General features: G+C 40.7%; 1 protein-coding gene across 8 annotated transcripts in view; it reads left to right on the top strand.

The window, feature by feature from the left end:
• LOC101413597 (zinc finger protein 699-like) overlaps positions 1-25552 on the top strand; it is a 132474-nt gene that overhangs the window by 31009 nt on the left and 75913 nt on the right. Inside the window, exons 4-5 of one of the 8 annotated variants that reach the window (XR_009184115.2) lie at positions 12761-12852; positions 13535-13826. The exons of 6 other annotated variants lie outside the window; for them this stretch is intronic. The gene's annotated coding sequence lies outside the window, so the exon portion shown is untranslated. Of the gene's footprint in view, positions 1-12760; positions 12853-13534; positions 13827-25552 lie in introns of those variants that run through there. One more of the 8 variants, XR_009184111.2, reaches the window with a different exon arrangement.

The following is a 25552-nucleotide window of genomic DNA, read 5'->3' as shown; positions in this document are numbered from 1 at the left end:
AAAATTTCATTGTATTCCGATCTTTTGCAGTGTTTTTATCAAGAAAGGGTGTTGTATTTTGTCAAATGCTTTTTTTCTGCATCTATAGATATAATCAGGTGATTTTTTCCCTTCAATCTGTTTATATGGTGTATTACATAGATTGATTTTCTTATGTTGAACCATCCTTGCATACCCAGAATGAATCCCACTTGGTCATGGTCTATAATTCGTTTAATGTGCTGTTGAATATGGTTAGTAAGTATTTTTTTGAGGACTTTTGTGTCTAGGTTCATGAGAGAAATTGGTCTGTAATTTTCCTTTCTTGTGGTGTCTTTGTTTGGCTTTGGTACTACCGTAATGTTGGCATCATAGAATGAGTTATGTTAGGTAATGTTCCTTGTGTTTCGGTTTTTTGGAAGAGTTTCAGCAAGATTTTGTTAGTTCTTTCTGGAATGTTTTGTAGAATTCACCTGTGAATCCATCTGGCTGTAGGCTCTTCTTAGTTGGGAGATTTTTAATGACAGATTCTATTTCTTTACTTGTGATTGGTTTGTTGAGACCATCAATTTTCTTTCATCAGTGTAGATTGTTTATGTTTTTCTAGGAATTTGACCATTTCCTCTGAATTGTCATTTTTGTTGGAATATAGGTTTTCAAAGTATCCTCTTATGCTAGTCTTTATTTCTGTGGGGTTAGTGGTGATATCTCCTTTCTCATTTCTTATTTTGTGTATTTGACTCTTCTCTCTTTTTTTCTTTGTTAGTCTTGGTAAGGATTTGTCAATTTTATTGATCTTCTCAAAGAATCAGCTCTTGGTTTTGTTTATCTTTATTTCATTTAGTTCTGCTCTTACCATTGTTCTTTCTTTCCTTCTCCCTGTGGGGTTAATTTGTTGTTTTTTTCCTACTTCCTCCAAATGTGCAGTTCTTCAGTTTTTGCTCTTCTTTTTTGAAGTATGAACTTATGGCTATAACATTCCCTCTCAGTACTGCTTTTGTTGCATCCCGTAAGTTTTGCTATGTTGTGTTATCATTTTCATTATTTTCAAGGTAGTAATTAATTTCTTTTGAGATTTCCTCTTTGACCCACTCTTTTTCTAAGAGTGTGCTATTTAATTTTCATATCTTGGTGTGAAATATGGCCCTCTGGCCCTTGCAGATTTCCAGTTTCACTCCACTGTGTTCAGAGATATTATTTTGTATGATTTCGATCTTTCTGAATTCATTGAGACTTTCTTTGTGGCCTAACATATGGTCTGTCTTGGAGAATGATCCATGTGCACTTGATTAGAATGTAAATCCTGTTGTATTCATTTGTAATGATCTGTATGTGTCTATTACATCCAGCTCCTCTAATATACTGTTCAAAATTTTTATTTTTTTATTGATTCTCTTTTGAGATGTTCTGTCCAAAGTTGATAGTGGTGTATTAAAGTCTCCCACTATAATTGTAGAGGCATCTATTCTTTCACTTAGTTTTTGCCTCACGTATTTGGAGATCCCTTGTTAGGAGCATACATATTTATGTTTGTTCGTTTTTCTTGAAAGATTATCCCTTTCACTAATATGTAGTATCCTTCTTTGTCTCTCACAATTGTTTTACACTTAATGTCTATTTTTTCTGATATTAATATAGCTACTCCAGCATTTTTTTGGTTGTTTGCTTGTAAGATTGTTTTCCAGCCATTCACTTTCAGCCTCCATGAATCCTTGGGTCTAAGATGTTTTTCTTATAGACAGCATATAGTTTGGTCATATTTCCTTATCCAGTCTACCAGTCTGAATCTTTTGACAGGTGAGTTTAATCCATTGACATTCAGTGTTATTACTTTCAAGGAATTATTTATGTTAGCCATATTTTGTTTGGACATGTGTTTGCCAGATTTTGTTTGTTTTTTTCCTTCACTTTTTTTCTTTTTTGTTGCTCTTACACTCTCCTCCAACTCTGTCTCTCCTGTTTTTTTCTTTTTTCCTGCAGAACTCCCTTCAGTGTTTCTTGAAGGTCAGGGTTCTTGTTTGCATACTCTTAATTTCTGTTTATCTGCAAATATTTTGAAATTTCCATCATTTTTGAGTGGTAGTTTAGCTGGGTATTCTTGGTTGGAAATTTTTTTCTTTTAGTACCTTGACTGTATCATACCACTGCCTTCTTGCCTCCATGGTTTCCGATGAGAAATCTGCACTCAATATTATGGTGCCTCCCTTGTATGTGATGGTTTTCTTTTCTCTTGCTGCTTTTAGAAGTTTCTCTTTTTCTTGAGCATTGGATAATTTGATAAGTATATGTCTTGTGGTGGGCCTGTTGGGATTTATGGTATTTGGGGTTTGTTTTGCTTCCTGGACGTGTACATCCATCTTTCTCAGTAGATTTGGGAAGTTTTCAGCCATTATTTCTTTCAACACCTCTTCTGTCCTCTTTCCCTTCTCTTCTCTTTCTGGGATGCGTATAATACGTATGTTCATGCTTTTTGCATTGTCATTCAGGTCCCTAAGTCCTACCTGGATTTTTTCTATCTTTTTATCCATCAGTTCTAGTATCTGTTTGATTTCCGAAGTACTGTCTTCCATGTCGCTAATTCTCTCCTCTCCCTTTTCTAATCTGCTATTTGCTGAGAGTGTATTTTTGATTTCTTGAAATGTGGTGTTCATCTCCATTATATGTTATCTTTTTGCGTATGTGTGCAATTTCCTCTCCAAGTGTTTTCTTCATATGGTTAATCTCTTTACTTCATTTAGTTGGTCTCTAATATATATTTTGAGATCTTTAATTACTTGTCTGATGTTCTCCTCCCCTTCCTGTTTTTTAGTTTTTCATTAGAATGAGCCATGTTTTCCTGATTATTGTTTTGGTTTGTAGTATTTTTTGCTATCTGGTCATCATTTTATCTTGACAGTTTTAATCAGTTCCTTAGCTTCTTTGTCTAGTCTTGGGGATTAATTAGTTGTTGTTCTTGCGTGTTATGTCTTTTCTTTGTCACTTTGTTCTTCTTTCTCTATTTTCTTGTTGCTAAGTTCACTTTGAAGGAAAATATTAGGACCTGGGTAAGCAAAATGAGTAAGAAAAAATGTATAAAGCAGTATTGGCAATAAATGTTAACAGAGCAACAATGTGAGATCTGCGGCAATGGATATTAGCCTCATGTAAGTTGTGTAGAGTTATAGCAGTAAGGAGAGTATGTATAATGAGACAGTCAACTGAATATGGGGAGGAATATAGTATGAATTAGAAAGCCAGTGTTTTCGTGAGAGAGGGAAAGAGAAAAGAAGACAATAATATCAAGAGTGGATAAAAGACAGAAAACAGAACAAAGGTATTAGAAATACAAAGACAATTTGGGGGTCAAAGAATGGGAGGTGGAATGTAAGAGAAGCAGTATATGATGGAGGATAGAAAGATGTGGGGGGGAAAGGGGATAGTGTAGGTGACCAAAATCAATACACACAGTAAAGAGGAAATGAAGGGTGAGGAAACAGCAAGTATGAAGCGCTCCCTGTAGCACCTATTATATAAAGAAATTAAAATAAGAAAAAGAGAAAAGAAAAAAAGAAAAGAGAAAAATGGGGCAGGAAAAGAAAAGGGATGGGCAAAGAAGCAAGAAAAGAAGAGAAAAAAACTAAATATATGAAAAAGGACCTTGTGGGACAGAATGGAAGAAAAGGCCAGGAGACAATGCAATATTAGCAACCAAGACCAAAAAACAAACAAACACAAATGCCGAGGGCTAGGGTAATCAAGGACCTGAGATGAACCTCTGTGCGCAGTGGATTCAGGGATGGGAAGTCTGTGACACTGCAGACTCAAGGTGTTTGAGTCTCTGGGGCGTGGACTACCAAGGTTTACAGGACACAGACCTGAGAACCACGCATCTGGTTAACAGGTGGCCTGGGAGCACCACAGCACAACACAGCCTTCAGGGATCCCCACAGCTGGGCACGTGCCCTACAGGGAGGGGTCCCACCTGCAACCTCTGAACTCTGTCAGAAACCCAAAATTCCACCTCTCACAAGAATCTCTTCTGTCACTGTCTCACCAAATCAACACCCAGACACCATCTGCCCTGCAAGCCCCCGAAACAACCCGCTCAGTGTTTGGGAACACCCCACACCACAAAGATCCCAGGGATCACTGCAGCCCTGCCGCCAGCCCTAGGGGGAGGGACTGCACCCAGAACCTCTGACCTCCATGTCAGAAACCCAAAATTCCACCTCTTGCAAGAAACTCCTCCATCACTGTCTCACCAAATTGACTTCCAGACACCTCCCACCCTGCAAGCCCCAGAAACAGCCTGCTCAGGGCTTGGGATCTCCCCAGCGCTGCAAAGCCCTCAGGAATCACCACCACTGGGCCACCAGCCCCAGGGGTAAGGGTCCTACCCACCATCTTAATCTCCGTGCAAGAGACTCAAAATTCTACCTCTTGCAAGAATCTCCTCTGTCACCGTCCCACTAAGTCGACATCCAGATAACTCCTGCCCTGCAAGCACCTGAAACAGCCCGGTCCAGCAGGACTCCAACCCTACTCAGCTGCTTATTTGCAGGAGTGATTATGAGGTGTACTCATTCAGATGCCATCTTGCCCCGCCTCAAGGTAGTTAAGATTAATATTATAAGTTAGATATAGCTACAAGTATTTTGGGGCTGAGTTGATCAAATCTGGAGAGAGTGGAGCTTGACACAGGATTTCATGTAGGAAAATGATTGTTTAAACCCCTTATGCAGGAGAGACTCCAGTATGGCTTATGACTTGATGAAAGGTAGGGGTGGTTGGAGCAGAGAAAACAATGTAGGGGAGTGGAGTGAGCCAGACTGGAGAGGGTGCCTTAGAGCCATCCTCACAATATCAGGCTTTTTCCAAGGCTGGTGGACAACTACTTAGGGGCATTAATAAAGAGTGTGTGAGTATACTTTTGATTTAAAACAGCAAACACTCCAGGTCCTGTATTGCAAATGGATTTTAGAAATGACTACTGGGAATGCATGATGTCAAACAAGAACTTGTCATGAATAAATTGATTGTCTATGGTGTAGATATGGAGAAAGATTGAGGGTCGGGAAGATAGTGTAATGATAAAGTACAGAGGTAGGTGGTACAAAGGGTAGAAGTTAGCTGAATATCCATTCATTCATTTACCATGGGCTATAGAGCAATAAGTGCGTCCCAAACTTGAATGAGTGTGTGGATACCAAGGATGCAGATTTTGATTCAGCAGGTCTGGGGTGGGGCCCAAGAGTCTACATTTCTAATAATCTATCAATTGATGCTGAACATATAGAAATAAAGATGTGAATGAAAATTAGAGAAAATATTAGAGAAAGTAGAGAAAATAAAACTTAATGTGAATTTGACTCAACAGATCTTCCGCCTACCACATGAGAGGTCCAGGGTTCAAACCCAGGGCCTCCTGACCTGTGTGATGAATTGGCCCATCCACAGTGCTGATGCATGCAAGGAGTGCTGTGCCATGCATGGGTGTCCTCCGCATAGGGGAGCCCCACGTGCAAGGAGTGCATCTCATAAGGAGAACTGCCCAGTGCAAAAAAAGCGCAGCTTGCCCAGGAGTGGCGCCGCACACACAGCTGGTGCAGGAAGATGACACAACGAAAAGAGACACAGATTCCCGGTGCCGTTGGCAAGAGTATAAGCGGTCACAAGAACAGACACAAAAAGCGGTCTGCATAGAGAGCAGACAACTAGGGGGAGGGGAGGGCAGAGGAGAGAAATAAAAAATCTTAAAAAATAATGCTAAAGGTGAGATACTTGTGTTAAGGTCATGTGGGACAGAGAATGTTTACATTGAAACCAAAAATGAAACAGTAGGAGTTAGCTGTGTGGGGAAGGGGTGGAAATAAATCAGAACAGAGTCTGGATTCTACTCCTAGGGAAACTTCATGATTTTGTAATTGGCTGATCAATTGAAGATAAGTTTGAAAGAGAGAGTGAATGGGAATCCTCCCAGGATTTCTGGAAAGCTTCAGGATTGAAGTTGTCGTGACCAGAGATTGGGATGGGGGTGTGGGAAGCGAAGCCAAAGGAAAAAAGAAATAGCTTTTTTATTTTTTCTCTATTATTGATAATAGAAATATATTGATACATTCTAATAGAATAGTAGAAATAGCTTCCATTCAATCCCTCTTACCTTAACTGGCTTCCCAGTTTGTAAAGAGAATATTCACTTGATCTTGCAGAAGATGGAGATAGGAAATGGTAATACCACATAGAACTGGGTTATTATTATTATTTTTTAAAGATTTTTTTTTTATCCATTTCTTCCCCTTCCCCCCGCCCCTGGTTGTCCATCGTCTGTGTCCACCCGCTGTCCCCCCCTCCGTGACCATCCCCATCCTTGCCAGCAGCACCCGGAATCTCTGTCTCCTCTGCTGCATCATCCTGCTGTGTCAGCTCTCTGCCTGTGTGGAGCCGTTCCTGGGCAGGCTGCACTTCGCGCTGGTTGGCTCTCCCCATGGGGTGCACCCCCCACGGGCGCGGGTCTCCCCCACGTGGGGGGACACCCCTGCGTGGCAGGACACTCCCTGCACGCATCAGCACTGTGCATGGGCCAGCTCGACACGGGTGAAGGAGGCCAGGGGTCTGAACTGTGGACCTCCCATGTGGTAGGCAGATGCCCCACCCACCGGGCCAAGTCCACCTCCCGAACTGGGTTATCTTAAGCATAAAGGACTGAGACTAGATATGATATGTTGGGGCATCAACTGTGTCTTCCAGACCTGTATTTTCTCTCTGTGAAAACACATGGCAGAAGGGGCTTTGGGCCTAAGCACTGAGAGGCATCCTGTGTCCCTGCTCCACTGTCACTGAGCCCATCCTTACTAAATACTTTGGAAACCTACACTTGTCTTTCGCATTTGATTTCTCAGACCTGGTATCATGGGGAATTAACATCCCCACCCTGGGCCTTGGTTCTTTGTGTTTTAAAGACAGAATCCCTGAATAGAGCCTGTTGATAGACCAACATCATCTTTTTTTTTTTTTTTAAGATTTATTTATTTATTTCTCTTCCCTTCCCCCCTGCCTGGTTGTCTGTTCTCTGTGTCTATTTGCTGTGTCTTCTTTTTCCTCTTCTGTTGTCAGCAGCATGGAATCTGTGTTTCTTTTTGTTGCGTCATCTTGTGCCAGCTCTCTGTGTGGCCGGCACCATTCTTTGGCTGGCTGCACTTTCACGCTGGGCGACTCTCCTTACAGGGCACACTCCTTGTGCGTGAGGCTCCCCTACACGGACACCCCTGCATGGCACAACACTCCTTGCGTGCATCAGCACTGCACATGGGCCAGCTTCACACAGGTTATGGAGGCCCAGGGTTTGAACCGCGGACCTCCCATGTGGTAGACGGACGCCCTAACCACTGGGCCAAGTCTGCTTCCCTACTTCAACTGGCTGAAGAAGCTGAGCTCCAGGCCTCCATAATCACCCTTGTCCCATTACTACACACAGTTCTTTTGTCATCCTTCAGGTATTTGAGCCTCTTCTATGCAGTTCTACAGCTCCACCTCACACAGTGGGTTGTGGGTAAAAGAAGGGGAGAGTTTGTTTTAGGGGAAGGGCCCTCACTTTGTTCATGGGATCATGAGTGGGGGTTGGTGCTGGAGAGAGTGAGCCCAGTTGGGTTATAAGGGGTCTCCAGGTCCATTCTTTTTTCCCAATGGGGAATGGTTTTGCTTTGAGGCTTTCAGGTGAGTAAGAAGCATGCTACCCTATCTAAGTCCTGGTCCTCCCAGGCTAGGTGCTCCCAGCCTTGGATTAGAATATAAAATGAATGTGGTTTGTTTTTTTTTTTTTTTTGGTTGTTGTTGCTAGAAAAGTTGTATTTAAATTCTTAACTTTATAGTTTACAGTGTAAGAAAATTTCAGTTCATTTTATATTTCTACTGAGAAAATTTCAATTTAATGGATATAAAACTTCTGAAGCACAGAGAAATGCCTTTTTAAACTGATGTAAAATTTACTCTTATTAATTTGTTTATAATAATCTATTCACTTATTATAATAGATGAATTTTTTCTTGCCTGTGGTGTTGATGGAAATTCTCTTTTCTGTTGAAATCATCACTTCTTTTAAGGTCTTCAACTGATTGGGTGAGACTTCTCTCATAGTTGAAGACAGTCTCGTTGGTTGATTATGGATGTAATCAGCCATAGTGCAATCACGTTACTGAAGATTTAAGTCCATGATATATCTTCACAGTGACAATCAGGCCAGTGCTTGCTTAACCAAACAACTGGACACCATCACCTGGCCATGTTGACACATGAACCTAGCCATCAAATTCCACCCCTTATCAGCCTGGTAGCCATACTGCTTAACCTTAACCATAATCTCTAAATTAAAAAAAAAAAAATCATTTCTCATCTAATACTCAATTGTCCTACATACAACCAGAAATATACTAAATCCAGAATAATGTGAAAGTCCTTGGTTAAAATTTACTCTTGAACTTGATATCTTGTAACTTAAATTCTTTGCCATGAAACTAATGTAACTTAAATCATATGATAAGGTGACAGATTAAGGAAGAAAAGATATTTATCTTACGTACATACACATATGACAACGTAAGAAATATTCATAAATATTACAGTCCTCATGTCTGTAACTGCTCATGTGATCACAGTTCATATATATATCACTACCTTCTTCCACTGCCCTGTCCATATTCCTCTTACCCTCATCAAGCACTTCAGCTGGCCATGGTTCTTTGCCAGGTGGGGTGGCCCAAACCTTTATTCCTGAAGTTTCTGGGCCGTTGTTAGTCCTGCCTGGATTGGGTTGTTGCAGTTTTCCATTGACTTTAGTCACAGGGTGTAGTAGATCTAAGGGACACAATAAGGGATCTCCTGAATTCCAGGCTCTACTTTACCTCATTTGTGTGGTTGAAGTCCTATTTCCCCTTGGTAGTCAGGATCAATCACCCTAGCCAGTACAGTAATTCCCTTCTTTACCTGTTGATTTCAGAGACATGAGTACAAGGTGGACAAGTGTATCGGAGTTGACAGACCCGAAGGGTATCGGGAATGAAAGACAAAGAGATTGGGAACAGGGGTTCTGAGAGCATTGATTTCTCAAGCTCATCAGACAAGTTTATTAATATCAGGGGCTTCTTTATATACCCCATGCAACCGTGAGAACCAGCAACTATTCTAGCTATTCCCATAACTTCATTAATGAAAACACAGTGCACTGTGGATAAGATAGTAACTAAAGCCCAAGATGTTGTATTATGTTATTGAAACAAGTATACTCATAAATCTTGTTGCCCAGGTTACTTGAGATATCAAGTCTGGGTTCTGCTGGAATGTTATGTTTCCCAGAGAGATTAGCCACCTGCATGTACATCTCCAGGGACAGCATGACCCAGTGGTCAGAAAGTAACTTGCTACCATGGAAATAGCATGCCTTTGTTTCCCACATTTCCCCCTTTTTGTTTTGGTCAGGGTGGCTGTGCCTGTCTTAGGTTGCCCTCCTCTGAGAGTCTTACCCATCATTGACTACCAGCCAAATGCTCTGACCATGGGGAACTATATCAGGGTTTTAGCAAGTACCAGATTATTAGCTTGTCCCATCACGTCAACATGGTGCAGTTTTGGACAGACTTCTCTCATCCCAGGCATGCAACAACAATGAGCAACAAGATTAATACATGAAATCCTATTCCTAATGCTGATAAAAAATGTTGAGACTTCCTCCAATCTACTGGATTAAATTTATTAAAATGAGAAATTAAATCATTAAAGATATCTTTATCATCAGCTACATCAATTTGAGACATTTTTAATATTCTTTTTTGTAATTCTTCTACTTCTAATGACATATTACCTTTATGACCTATCAAATGATTTTTCATCTTTTCCCAATCAAACATAGAATTTTTATAAGCAAGTGGAGTAATACAAAAGTTACTTTCATTCCAATCACATTTCAATCCCCTAAGTAGATTTAATATACTTGATCTCTAAGATGTAAAACTGCTGAGTCTAAATCATTAACTCTACTGTTTAATTCTCCATCAATATATTCTTGAGTATGCCATAAGTCACTAGCATTCTTATGCCAATCATGCACATATTGTTAAGTCTGCACCGTCTCATGCAAGGCCACTGTAGCTGTAGCAGCAGCTGCAATGACACAGATCAGTCCTAATATGCCAGCTATTATCAGTCCCACAAATCGCTTTGAGCGCTTCAGGATTTCTTGAGCCATATGGAACAGCAGTTGACTTTCAGGTGACAATTGCCAAATTCGGTTCAGTCGCACTGGAATCCACACTCCCCGCCGCCTTTGAGCCATTGTAATGAAATCTCCATTTTGTAAAATGTTCTCAGACAAACAGGTATGCAAAGCCCCGCTTTTATAAAATAGAGCATTCCCGGTTATAGTTTGCGACGGTTTGCTCGATCGGTAGAGGTGGGGTCTGGCTGCTGACGAGGGGTCGGTCCAGCTCTGGACGAGGGGTCGGTCCCACTTGGGATGAAGGGTCGGTCTCACTTGGGACGAGGGGTCGGTCCGGCAGCAGACGAGGGATCGGTCTCACAAGGGGTTGCGCGGTTCGGCTGACGGGGTCGCCCGGCGAAGCCAGCGACGAAGGGGTCGCCCGGAGAAGCAGGCGACGAAGGGGTCGCCCGGAGAAGCAGGCGACGAAGGGGTCGCCCGGAGAAGCAGGTGACGAACTGGGGACAAGGGAGGCCAGACCCTTGTCGGGGGCTCTCAGGACTGGAGGGCGCACGGCAGAAGAACTACCGCGGAGACAAGGTAAACACGCAAGTCCACTTTATTGAGGGAGAGGCAACAGTTTTATAGGGGCTGGGGAAGGCTGATTGGTTGAAGCCACGCCCTGTTCTGATTGGTTGCCGGCGAAAGGTCAGTGGGAGGTGCTGGATGGGGGAGGGGTGGTGGTTAGGGATTGGTTGTCGCTGTTGCTGGGGGAAGGGGCAGGGTTTAGGGGTTGGTGGCTGCTGTTGCTGGGGGAAGTGGCAGGGTTTAGGGATTAGTGGCTGCTGTTGCTGGGGTGGAGGGCAGACTTGAGTTTCCCGCCCACGCCTGGCTGTTGCTGCTGTGGGGGGGGGGAGGGAAAAGGGCAGACTGGATTTTTCCGCCCACACCTGGCTGTTGCTGCTGTCGGGGGAGGGGAAAAGGGTAGACTGGATTTCTCCGCCCACGCCTGGCTGTTGCTGCTGTCGGGGGAGGGGAAAAAGGGCAGACTGGAATTTTCTGCCCTGCGCCTGTGCAGGGAGAAGGAAGAAGAAGGGTGCCGCCCCACAAGGCATCGGGTGGCGCCATCTGGGAGGAGGGGCGGCCGCGGAAGCATGGCTGCTGAGAAGGGGAGACCCGAGGGCACTCTGCGCCCATGCCGAGCTCCCTTCAGGGGTGGCGGTGGGCCCGATCAACCACCCTTTTATGGGGGCAGCGGAATTAGGCCTACCGCGGCTGCTCCCCTCGCCAGGCCAGCAAACCACACTTCAGCCCGAGGGGTGACCGCAATAGTTAATTTTCCAACCACAAACATATAAGGATCTCTTACACACACCTGAAGATGATGAATTTGATTTAAATGCAAATACTGACCATACTTACTATTATTCCCAATCCATTCTATAGTAGGGACTATTCCTAGAAAAACTTTTCTACAGATTCTTCTGCTCATGTATAGATGAAATATTACACCACGGAGAAGGGATCCATTTCCCTTTCTGTTTCCAAACACTATTATTTTTAGTAAAAATTATTTTTTGTTGTCCTTTACTATTTAGATCATGCCAAATGAGTCTGTCATTATATTCAATGGGACTCCCCATAGGGGCACTTTCCCACACTATTCCATAGGAATCATTAAAAATGACAGATCCTCTTCCTATATGGCACTCTTGCCATCCTTCTTTATCCCTACTTTTTTTTTTTTTTTTTTTTTGCAGACAATCATAAGGAAGATTTTTGGTCATGATTAAATTGTAAGAGGGAAATAAAGTCACAATAAACTGAGTATTATTATTTTTGAAGATAGTTACGGCCCAATTTTTAACATACATACAGGAAGGATGGTTACCAATGCATAAAGGTCGATAATCAAATGGTAATATGAGATTATAGATTCTTTGTCCTTCCTCATAGGGTTTAATTGGCAATTGATCATCAATTGGTCCAGGGAATATATGGGTCTTATTCAGATATGTATGAAAGAAGGAATCTTTCCAGGTTAACACTTTAAGTAATGGGTGGTTAGGTATATAGGCCCAATAAGTGTAATTACCGGCAGCTTCCTCATTACTTACGATCACCATCATCAGAAGTTGCAGGAGCCCCCATCTCTTCATTCCAAGGTTTAATCCTCTTCACAGGTAACCAAATTTGTTCTCCACTTTCTGAAATGACAAGAGCATAGCCTCGCCCCCACACTTTGATCCTGCCTTTTTCCCATTCATTACTTAAAATATCTTTCCAGAATATTCGTTGGTCTTTATTTCTGATGTCCACTGTAGATGTTTGACATTTTCCAAAGTGACATTTCACAGGTGTCAATGAATTAAAACATTAAGAAAATTTAAAGTAAATAAAGCTTTTGCTAATTGATCTTTTGGTGTTATAATACCATCATGTCCCCCTTTTTGTTTTAAAAGCATAGTTTTTAGGGTATGATGGCTGCGTTCAACTATGGCTTGACCTGTAGGATTATAAGGAATACCAGTAATATGCTCAACAGCATATGTAGAACAAAAAGAAGTAAAAGACTTACTAGTGTAAGAAGGGCAATTATCAGTTTTAATTTTCAAGGGGCGTCCCATCACAGCAAAAGCAGACCAGAAGTGGGAATGAACATGATGAAAACGTTCACCACTTTGTGCAGTAGCCCACAAAAAATGAGAGTAAGTATCAATGCAAACATGGACATATCATAATTTACCAAATGATGGTATGTGAGTAACATCCATCTGCCACAGTTGATTAGGAGCCAGGCTTCTGGGATTAGTCTCAGCCTGAAAAGGCACTGTGGTCAAGAGTCCACAGGTGGGACAGGTACAAATAATTTCTTGAGCTTGATGTTTTGTTAATTGAGGAAATTTATGTTTAAGTCCCTTGGTATTAATATGACCAATGCATGATATTTATTGGCATCTTGCAAACATACTAATATATCAGCTTTTGCATTTTGGGTAGCTAGAGGACCAGGAAGGGAAGAATGAGACTGGATATGAGTAATATATATGGGCTGACTTCTTTGCCGAATGAGAGCTTGAAGGTCAGCAAAAAGTTGAGGTAATTCATTAATAATAAAAATATGAGCTGTTTCAATATGAGCTACAGTTAAACACATATTCAGAATCAGAGACAATATTTAAGGGCTCTTGAAATGTTTGTAAAACCTTAATGATGGCTGAAAGCTCTGTGCATTGAGCAGATGAATAAGGAGTTTGTCAAACCTGTTCTTTTTGAGAAGTAACGTATGCTGCTTTTCCATTACTACTAAGTAAATACTGTACAAGGTGGTTGGGCTATGCACATAGCCCTGAAAAGCACTGCAGAAGTCTATTGTTGGGTTTTTTACAGATAGAGGAATGCAGCTGGCTTGACGTGTTTAAGAAGACACTGAAGAAAGTTTTAGCAAGATTTAAAACAAAGTGATAGCAACACAGCTGGACATTAACTTCTTGGAACAAACTAGCGTTGGGGATTGCTGCATATACAGTGTTGTTATTTTAATCTATGATAAGAGGTTGTTTCTCTGACACATACCCTTTTGTAATAATTAAAACTATAATTAACCACACTGTACTTCTCTTTAATATTATGCTGAAATATTGGTAACTTTATACACTCTTAAGCATTCATAGGAATATTTTACTCATACATCTTTAATTAACAGGGTTAAAGGAAATAAAAAACTTGTTCATTTTATAACACTTTTAAACACCTTCTATCCGACTTATAACATATTAAATGAACTTAACTATTTAATTTTTCCTTCAAGGTAAAAGAACAAATCTCTTATAATTAGTTTGGAATAAAAGGCTACTTTTCAGGGTTTGATTTTGAGAAAGCAGGTTTGAACATTATGTTCTTTTAAAAGAGATAAAACTTTTCCTTCTTGGAACACTGAAGAAATGATGAGGTTAAAGCACAAGAAGCTATTTTGATAAAACAGACTTTCTTTGTATACTGATTATTCAGAAACTTTTACCAAAACAGATTAATGATTTGAGAGGCTTTGAGAAAGAACAAAATTTTAACTTTGCATTAGTATACTACTTGATACTAAACCTTTTAAAATTTTATAGATAGACCCATCAAATTTTATTTAACTTTAATCATAAAAATTTCTTTTCTACGAACCTTCTACATTTTTAGTATTCACCTAGGTTTTGTTCCACATTCTACTCTTTCCCAATAATCAATCATTTTATCTTAGGACAAAATTATTTCCTGTTTCTTTAATAATAAAAACACATTCCATATAGCCCACATACTAAGTTATCAGGCAGACTTCTTACAAAATATAATACCATCAACACTAAACAAGCTTGTTAAAATAATAAACTTTTCTTCACTTTAAAGACTTAGTAGCATGCAATATTAGAAACAGTCTCCTAGAAGCAAGTTGTTGGGCGAGGCTGGCTGCTGCCAAATTTTCCCATTATAAAATTACCTTTTATTATTATTATTATTCAGGTTTGTTTAATAATGACTTTTTGGAATTAACCATTTAAACACTTTAATTTAAACAATGCTTTATTAAACTTCTTATAATTATAACCATATAGACTACAATTATATTATTTTAAGACAAATTTTACCTTCACAGAACACATTTCCTTACTTAAAGTTCCACCACAATACCTTCTACAACTTGCTACATGCATTTAAGTTCCAAGAGTTTATTAAAATTAGCCATCCTACTTTAGGGCAAAACACACTTTTTAGAAAAAACTTATTAAATTTTAGTCAGCATTTCCACAACCTTTTAATCTTTCATATTCATTTAAATTTTACATCCTTCATTTTATCCTGTGAAGAAAAATAAGCTATTCATTTCAATCTAGGCAAGAACAACTTTTTATGAAAAGACTTACAGTAATTTTGTTAATCAAGACTTACAATTTTTATCATTGTAGAGATCTTATTAACATACAGACTTATGTATTAATATAAGCACTTATTTAATTTTTGGCCATTTGAATAGAGCTCTTTTTAAAAAATTTTTATTAATTTATATTACCAGCTGGAGGTATCAAAATATACACTGACATTGGACGAACAGACAGACACAAAACAATTACAACACATTAACAGTAACATACAGTTTACAATTAACTCATAATTCTTTCTTTCTTGGTATAGCTGCTTTTAGGCTCTCCGTTATATCACATTTAAAATTTTACCTTTTAAGATTTCTTCTGGAATCCATGTTGCCTGTAACATGCAAGCTTGTGCTTGGAAACATTTTTATTAGTTATCAGTAATCAGTTAAGATAATTTGAGATAGACCGTTAATACACATTTTTGGATTATTACTCTGTAAGACTATACTGAGACTTGGAGTTCAGGAGTAAACTATTGATTTAAAACTGAAAATTCCTTTTTAAACCTTGATAAAAATTTTGTACTAATTTTATTATCTTGGTTAAATAAGCCCAATCAGATTTAGCATGGAAACATGGCTTAACTCTATTAACCCCCACTAGCCCACAGCTACATTGTCATGTGGACAGCAGGGGGTTTGCAGAGTTGCTGCCAGAACAGTTTCCTTATCTTAGTTAACGCTTTAACAGAGTTTTCTTACAAGCCTGATTTCACTAACAAGGACTTTGTTTAGTATCTTTGCCCATTTTAAATCTTTCAGTAGTTTAAAAGGTATTGGCTCAGGATGAAACTCGACACCCCCTTGCAAATTATTTGTATCTGGTGGTATCGCATGTAATGTTACAGGTAAAGCAGATAATAATTGTTTAACATAAGACAAAGCATCGGCAACATCTGAAAACATTTCTAATTTAGTCTAAGTAACAGAAGGCAATTCAGTAGGTGCAGAGGGTTGTAGTGGATACACAGAAGATATTTCATTAGGATACTTCACTGAGCTTCTATTGATGAAAGGGTTAATAACAGGATGAGGGGAAAAACGTGATGGTTCCCCATTCATCTCAAGTTCCTGTTCTTGTTCCAATTTACTTTCTTTCATTTCAAATTTACTTATGGGCTTAGAAAATATCGTAATTTCATCTTTCTCTCTTTCTTTAGACTGTAAAGGATCTAAGGCTGCTGCAGTTTGTTGTCCTAAAGCCCACACTGACAGGGGTATAGTTTTTCTTTTTTGGTATGCCCTAAGTGGCGCCTTCATTACTTGTTTCCACTGTTTAAGATTTAAAAGATTTTTTCCTTGTGGCTGAAACCAATAACAGTGTTTTTGTAGTAGAGCAAAAAATTTAAGTAAATTAGCAGTTTTTACTAAGACTTCAATGGTATTTAAAAGAGATTTTAGTACCTGTGAATATTCTTCCAGCCGTCCTGGTTGATTACCCATACCCTGATGCCAGTGGAAAAACAGGATTAATTAAAATTCTTACCACTATGTGGTCAGACTCGAGTCCTTTGATGGACGCCTCAACCTTTCAGGAAGGTTTTCAGTTCCACTTCGACTCTGAAGGGTATCGGGAATGAAAGACAGAGATTGGGATCAGGGGTTCTGAGAGCATTGATTTCTCAAGCTCATCAGACAAGTTTATTAATATCAGGGGCTTCTTTATATACCCCAAGCAACCGTGAGAACCAGCAACTATTCTAGCTAACTATTCCCATAACTTCATTAATGAAAACACAGTCCACAGTGGATAAGATAGTAACTAAAGCCCAAGATGTTGTATTATGTTATTGAAACAAGTATACTCATAAATCTTGTTGCCCAGGTTACTTGAGATATCAAGTCTGGGTTCTGCTGGAATGTTATGTTTCCCAGAGAGATTAGCCACCTGCACGTACATCTCCAGGGACAGCATGACCCAGTGGTCAGAAAGTAACTTGCTACCATGGAAACAGCATGCCTTTGTTTCCCACACAAGTGGCAGTGTTAACTTCCAGTTCAATGGAATTGTGTCTCCTGACAGAAACAGATCTCCTTTTGGACCTAAGACCTGTAGACCAGCAGAGATTAAGTTTCCAGGGACAGGAAGGTAAACTTCATTTGGTGTGTCATTAAGGGTAATAGTGAGTGGTACCACTCCTATTTCTGTGCCTTGATTCCTAGACCTGTGAATCCTGGTGTTTTACTTTGCCAAAGGGCTGCCAATGCTGAGTACCAGAAATAGGTTGGCTTTTATAAAGGGGATTTATTTGGGGTAAAATCTTACAGTTCCAAGGACATGGAAAGTTCAACTCAAGATAGCATGAAAGGTGCTTTCTCACCAAAGTAAGCTGCCACATGGTGAAGCAATATGGCCACTGATCTTTGCTGAGGTCTCTGCCTTTCTGTAGCTGTAGGCAAACCTGGCAGAAGTTTTGTCTCTTACCAGGCTTCCTCTCTTTCAGTCTCATGGCTCCACATTCTCCCTGAGTCCAGCTGTAAGCTATCAGGCATATGGCCCATTTCTCTCTGGGCCTCAGCTCTTTCAGCCTCTTGGTGGCTTCTTTCCTTGCATCTCAGCTGTGGGTGAAACTGGAGTCCTTTCCCATTGCAGGGTCAATATGGCAGCTTTCTTTTCCTGTGTCTGTCTCTCTGTGTGTCTCCATTCATATCAGACCCATACAGAGGTTGGAAATCCAATCTGGCTCATACCTGACTGATGTAGTCCAATCAAAACCCCTAAAGCAATCTTATCAAGTAATCTAATGACGGCCCCTCATCTGAATTTATTGCAATCAAAGGGTTTTGCACCCACAGCAATTAATTCATTTAAATGCATAATCTTTCTCTTTCGGGGATTCATAAAATAATCCCAGACTGCCACATCTGGCCAAGGGAGAAACAGTATCATAGAGTTGATGCTGATTTTAAGCATACACATCTTCCTGTAGAACATTGCACCATTCCTGCAAGTTACTGCCACCTAGTTGTCACCATAATTGAGTCTTCAAAGACCTTTCCACTGGTCTGTCATTCTAACTGCTTTTTGGATTCTGGGGAACATGGTAAGACCAGTGAATTCCATGAGCATCTACCCATTTTTGTACTCCATTTGCTGTGAAGTGGATTCATTGATTAGAAGCATTGCTGTGTGTAATGCTATGGCAGTGGATAAGGAATTCTGTAAGTAACAGATGGTAGTTTTGGCAGGAACATTGTGCAGGGAAGGAAAACTCATATCCAGAGTATGTGTCTATTCCAGTTGGAACAAATCACTGCCCCTTCCATGACAGAAGTAGTTCAATGTAATAAATCTGCCATCAGGTGGCAGTTATATCATTTATTAAAACGTATCAGGGATGGTGTGTTGACATTTGCTGTTGGAAGATTGTACACTTGGCAGTGACTATAGTTATGTAAGTGGAAGTCAGTGTGGAGTACACGCATATTTTCCATTTCCACCACGGGTTGGCCTTCTCATTATGTACCCATTGGACAGTGAGAGGAGTGGCTACGGAAAGACACTGGCTGGTATACACAGAGTAGGGCTTCTTACCTGCTCATTAAAATCTTCCTCTGCTGAAGTCACTCTCTGGTGAGCATTTATATGGCATTCAAGCATCTTCATGTTTTTTGGCCCCTTAAGTCTCTCCTCATAACTTCTTCCCCAGATCTCTTTGTTACCAATTTTCCAATCATGTTGTTTCCAAGTCTCTCACCATCCAACCAAACCATTGGTGACAACCCAAGAAGCAGTATATAGTTACTCCTCTGGCCATTTATCTGTCCAAGCAAAATGGACAAGGTGCGATGCTCAAACTTCTGCCCACTGGGAGGACTTCCCTTACCTCTCTTCAGGCATTTCCCAGGTAGGGGCTACAGTGTGGCCGCTGTCCACTTTTGGATGTTACCTACATTTATGTTCAAAACCATCTATAAACCAGTCTGGAGTTTGGTCTCCTCTGTCTACTCATTGTAAAGAAGTCCCCAAGAGGCCATAGCTGAAGCTGGGAAAGAAAAGGTAATGTTGTAGAAGAGGGGGTTGTAGGCATTTGGGCCCCTTCCTCATGTAAGTTACTTGTGCCTTCGGGACCTACTCCAGCTTTTTCTCATATATACCATATCCATTTTATGATGGACTGCTGTTGGCATGCCCAGCTTAGAGTAGGCGTGTCAGAAAACACCAAGCTGATGTCCTGGTGGCCCATGGTTAAGTGTTCCATCTCTATTAAGGCCCAGTGGTAAGCCAAAAGCTTTTCCTCAAAAGGAGAGTAGTTATCTTCAAGATGGTAAGGCCTTCCTCCAGAATTCTAAGGGTCTGCATTGTGATTCTCCTCTAGGGCCTGCCAAAGGCTCCAGACAGCCTATTTGCCACTGATGACTTCCAGCACCTTTGGGTCTGCTGGACCATGTGGTTGAATGGGAATAGAAGCTTCCACAGCAATCTGCACATATCACAGAGCTGCCTGTTATTTTGGTCTCAGCTGAAACCTAGCAGCGTTTCTTGTCTTGGTAAATGGGCCAGGCAAGCATAACCAAATGAGGAATATGTTGTCTCCCAAATCCAAAGAGGCTAATTAGGTGGTGTGCCTCCTTTCGGGTCATAGGAGGGCCAGATGCAACAAACTATCCTTCACCTTAGAAGGGATATCTCAAAATTCTCCACACTACTGGACACCTAGAAATTACCTGAGGAGGAAGACACCTGTATTTTTGTTGGATCTATCTCCCGTCCTCTGACAATTCCTTGCCAATAAGTTCATAATCGTTGCTACTTCTTGCTTACAAAGTCCAAACAACCTGATATCATCAAATATAATGGGAGGGAGAGATGAAGGTCCCTGCAGACTTAAATTATGACTTAGGGCTGGAGAGTTGATATATCCTGAGGTAGGACAAGAATGTGTATTCCTGGTCTTGCCACTGCAAGAAAACTGTCTCTTTTGGTCTTTACTAATAGTGATTGAGGAAAAAGCATTTGCCAGACCAAGAGTTGTACCCCAAATACCAGGGGATGTGCTGATTTGCTCAATCAGTGATACCATATTTGGAACAGCAGCTGCAATTGGAGTCACCATCTGGTTAAATTTATGCTAATCCATTGTCATCCTCCAAGATCCATCTGTTTTTTAGGCAGGTGAAATAGGTCAGTTGAATAGGGATGTGGTGGGAATCTCCACACCTACATCCTTCAAGTCCTTGATGGTGGCACTGATTTCTGCAATCCTTTCAGGAATCTTGTATTCCTTTTGATTTACTGTTTTGCTAAATAGGGGCAGCTTGAGTAGCTTTTTCTTTTTTTAAAAGATTTTATTTATTTCTCTCCCCTTCTCCCCACTGCCCCAGTTGTCAGTTCTCTGTGTCTATTTGCTGTGTGTTCTTTGTCCGCTTCTATTGTTGTCAGTGGCACGGGATCTGTGCCACTTTTTGTTGTGTCATCTTATTGTGTCAGCTCTCCCTGTGTGCAGCGCCATTCCTGGGCAGGCTGAACTTTCGCGCTGGAAGGCTCTCCTTAAGGGGTGCACTCCTTGTGCGTAGGGCACCCTTGCGTGGCATAGCACTCCTTGCACACATCAGCACTGCATGTGGGCCAGCTCCACACATGTCAAGGAGGCCTGGGGTTTGAACCACAGACCTCCCATGTGGTAGATGGACACCCTAACCACTGGGCCAAGTCCGCTTCCCGAGTACCTTTTTCTTGAACATTCCTACCATATTAGCCCTTATTCTACAAGTCAGGGAACCAATGTGGGGATTCGACCATTTGCTGAATATAGCTATTTCAATCATTCGTTCCGGGCTGGGGAAACAACCATAGAATGCATCTACATAATTGCTGAACCCACTGTGAAGTGCACCGGGCCAAAACTCCCTTGGTCAGCTTTCCTCTTGTATTAGGATTCTTTAGGGAAATGTAATTGACAGGAGAGATCTGTAAATAGAATGAAATTTTTAAAAATTGGATGCAGAATTCCAAATTCCACAGGGCAGGCTACAAACCAGCATCTCCAATGAAAGTCCTTGATGACTTCCAAGGAGACACTGGCTGTCTGAAGTAGAGATCAGAATTCTCTGAATGCTGAAATTAATTCCCCTTTTAAGACCTTCAACTGATTGGATGAGACATTACTCATTGCTGATGGCAGTCTCCTTAGTTGATTGTAGATGTAACCAACCATTTACACAGTCAACTCACTGATGATTAAAGTCCTTGAAATGCCTTGTATTACAATTAGCCCATTGCTTGCTTGACCAGACAACTGGGCACCATTACCTGGCAAAATTGACACAGCCTAACCATCACAGTCCACCCCTTGTTAACTTGACAGCCATACCATACATATCAACTTAAACCATACTTAGTTTCTAAATAAAAGCTATATATATATATACACACACACAACAAATATATATTTCTGTCTAAAAATATTCAACTGTCCTGTATACAACTGGAAATGCACAAATTTCCTCCAGCATAGGGTTCAAGTTTTTGGGTAATATTCTCTTAAACTTGATATCCTTGAATACTATGATATTAAACTATGATAATACAGCCTATGTCATATGATAAGGGGAAAGGTTAGGAAAGAAAATAAAGATATTCATTTCATGTACATTTACAAACATAACAAAACAAGAAAGAAATATTCATCACCATTACAGTCCTTGTTTTTTAACTGGTCATGTGGTCTGAGTTCATAGTTGATATTACTTTATTCCACTGCCCATTCCATGTTCCCTTTACTCTTAGGGACAACTCAGCTGGCCATGGTTCTTTGCTTGGTGGAATGAACCAAAATTTCATTCCTGAAGACTCTTGGCAGTTGTTAATCCTCCTTGGAGTGGGTTGTTGCAATTTTCCATTGACTTTAATCACAGGGCATGGTAGTACTAAGTATGCCCTAGAAGATATTCTGTATTTCAGGCAAACTCTTCTTTACCTCCATTGTTTAGGTGCAATGCTATTTCCCTTTGAAAGGACCAATTACCTCAACCAGTACAGTAATTCTCTTCTTTGCCAATTGATTCAGAGGCATGAGGAACCCAGAGTGCCCAGGTGGCAGTTTTAACTTCCCGTTCAATGGTATCGTGGTTGTGTTCCCTGGTGGAAGCACTCCTCCTTTTGGATCCAAAACCTGTAGACCAGCAGGGCTTAAGCTTGAAGGGACAGGAAACAAACATTTTTCTGGTGGATCACTAAGGGTAAAAGTGATTGGTGCCTTTCCCATTTCCACCCCTTGATTCCTGCACCCATGAATCCTGGCTATGGGAGAAACAGCACCATAGAGTTGATGCTGATTTAGAGCATACACAACTTCCTTGAGAACATTGCCATAGCCCTGCAAGGTATTGCCACCTAGTTGGTTCTTTAATTGAGTCTTCAAAAGGCCTTTCCACAGTTCTTTCAATCCACTGTTTCAGGGTGATGGGATGCATGGTAAGACCAGTGAATTCCATGAGCACGTGCCCATTCCTGCACATCATTTGCTGTAAAGTGGGTTCCTTGATCAGGAGCAATGGTGTGTGGAATGCCATTGCAGTTTGGTAAGTACATGGGTAGTTGTTTCGGAAGGAGTGTGGTGTGCACAGAGTGCCAACCTGTATCTGAAGTATGTGTTTATGCGTTAGAACAAATCACTGCCTCTTCTGTGTTGAAAGTGGTCCCATGTAATCAACTTGCCACCAGGTGGCAGGCTGATAACCTTGGTGAAGGGTGCCAGTTCAGAGGCTGAGAGCAGATCTCTGCTGCTGCAGGTTGGGCACTCAGCAGTGGCTATAGCCAAGTCAGTTTTGGTGAGGGGAAGTCATGTTGCTTAGCCCATGAATAACCTCCATCTCTACCACCATGGCCACTTTGTTCATGAGCCCATTGGGCAAAGAGATTGTTAGCCAGAGAGCAGGTCATCTTGCCACTTGATTATTAAAATCTTTTTTGCTGAAGTCACCCTCTGGTGAACATTCACATGGAACACAATTGTCTTCATGTTTTTTCCCACTCTGAAAGGCCTATCCACATACCTCTTCCCAAGACCTCTTTGTCACGAATTTTCCAATCATGTTCCTTCCAAGTTCCTGACCATCTACCAAACCATTGGCAACAGCCTATGATTCAGTGTACAAATGCACCTCTAGCCATTTCTTCTTCCAAGCAGCATGAACAGCCACATGCACCACTTGAAGCTGTGCCCAATGGGAGGCTTTTCCTTCACCTCTGTCCTACAGGGATGTCCCAGAAAGGGGCTGAAGTGCTGTACTTCCACTTTTTACCTTCATATTGTACAGAACCATTTGTAAACCAGGCCAAGTTTTCTTTTCCTCAGTCAACTAAGTGTAAGGAACTGCCCAAGAGGCCATACCTGTGAGCTGGGAAAGAGAAGGTAATGTGGCAGGAGTGGTGACTGGGCATTTGGGCCACTTCCTCATGTAACTTACTTGTGCCTTCAGGACCTGCTCAAGCCCCATCTTGCATATATCACTTTCACTTTTGATGGAGGGTTGCTGTACATGGCCAGCTTTATGGTTTGGTCGGTTAGGCAACACCCAGCTTATGATAGCCAACTCAGGTCTCATGGTAACTTGGTGGCCAATGGTTAAACAGTCTAACTCTACTGAGGGCCAGTAGCAGGCCAAAAGCTGTTTTTCAAAAGGGGAGTAGTTACAAAGAATGGCAGGGCTTTACTCCAAAATCCTAAGGGCTTGTGTTGTGATTCTCCTATAGGGGCCTGCCAAAAGTTCCAGACAGCTTCATTCCCAATGAAGGCAGGGGAGGAAGGGACATGAAACTTCAGTAGTCTCTCTGGTCAACTACAAATGGTCTTTATTTTATTTATTATCTTTTTTTAAGATACATAGATTGCAAAAATGTTACATTAAAAATATGAGGTCTTTGTTTACACAACTTGGATTATTACACATGACTGCAGCTCTGTCCCTACCGCTGGCAGAGGAGAAAGGTGGGAAAAGTTTATTTAGTCTCTGGGGCAATGGGAACAGCATCAGCTTCCAGAGCTTATAATACCAACTACATCCTTGGCCACTACTACAATACCAGCAAGGGAGAAAGGGCAAGAAAGCTCTAAAATAAGGAAAGAAACTACACACGGAATAAATATATATAGTAAGCTAGATGTCAAGACCAAAAAAAATTACATTACATGCCAAGGAATGGTAAGATATGACCCAGTCAAAGGAACAAGATAAGCCTCTAGATGACATAAAGGAGTTGAGATAAGTAATCATAGATGTTCAACAAATCTTAATAAATTCAATGAGATGGCTAAAGAGATTAAGAATATTAAGACACTGGGTGAGCACAAAGAATTTGAAAACATACATATAAAAATAGCAGATCTTATGTGAATGAAAGACACCATAAATGAAATTAAAAATAGACTGCCATTATACATATAACAACTGATTTTAGGAAGCAGAAGGAAGAATCAATGTGCTTGAAGACATGGCCTTGAAAGCAAACATACGAAAGAAAGATGAATAAAAGTATGGAAAAAATTAAACAGGATCTCAGGGAATTAAAGACAGTGAAATATGTGCAAAAATATGTTTCATGGGTGTCCCAGAAGGAGAAGAGAAGGGAAAAGAGACAGAAAGTATATATGAAGAAATAATGATAGAAAATTTCCTAGCCCTATTGAAAGACAGAGATATCCATATACAAAAAGTACAACATACTTATCCAAAAAATCTGAATCAACCAACTCTAAGGCACATACTGATGAGAATGTCAAATGCAAAAGACAAAGAGAATTTCGAGAGCAGCAAGAGAAAAGTAATGCATAACAAATAAGGGATACCCAATAAGATTAAATGCTACTTTCTCATAAGAAACCGTGGAGGTTACAAGTCAGTGGTATGATCTATTTAAGATACTGCAAGAGAAAAACTGTCAGCCCAGAATCTTATATCTAGCAAGATCGTCTTTCAAAAATGACTGTGAGGTTAGAGTATTCACAGATAAACTGAAACTGAGAGTTTGTAACAGAGAACCTGGCTTTGCAGGAAAATACTAAAGTAAGTGCTACAGCCTGTGGGAGAGCCTAGAAATGAAGATTATATCAGTAAAAATAACCCTAAGTATGAAAGCAATGATGAAAATAAAATATGACAGATAAAACCCAAAGGTCAAAATGGGTGAAATAATAACTACTTTACAGTAATATAGAATGATAATGTATTAATGTCCCCAATCAAAAGGCACAGGCTGGTGGAAAAGAAAATATGAGCCATCAGTATGCCATCTACAATAGACTCACCTTAGACACAAGGATACAAACAGATTGAAAGTGAAAGGTAGGAAAAAGATATTCCATGCACATAGTAACCAAAAAGAAGCTGGCATAGCTATACTTACAAAGGGTGTAATAGATGGACATCTCAGCAGGATCTCAGAGACAGCCAAAGTAGATATAACTCAAGATAGTGGTGCTCCTGAGGGCTACGGAGAAACTCAGGCCCTATTGTCATGACTCTGGAGTGTGGGACTTTGGAATTTG

This window comes from Dasypus novemcinctus, chromosome 30 (assembly GCF_030445035.2).
Source record: "Dasypus novemcinctus isolate mDasNov1 chromosome 30, mDasNov1.1.hap2, whole genome shotgun sequence".
Lineage (NCBI taxonomy): Eukaryota > Metazoa > Chordata > Mammalia > Cingulata > Dasypodidae > Dasypus > Dasypus novemcinctus.
The sequence above is the reverse complement of the archived record's forward strand: the minus strand, read 5'-3'. Positions and strand labels throughout refer to the sequence as shown.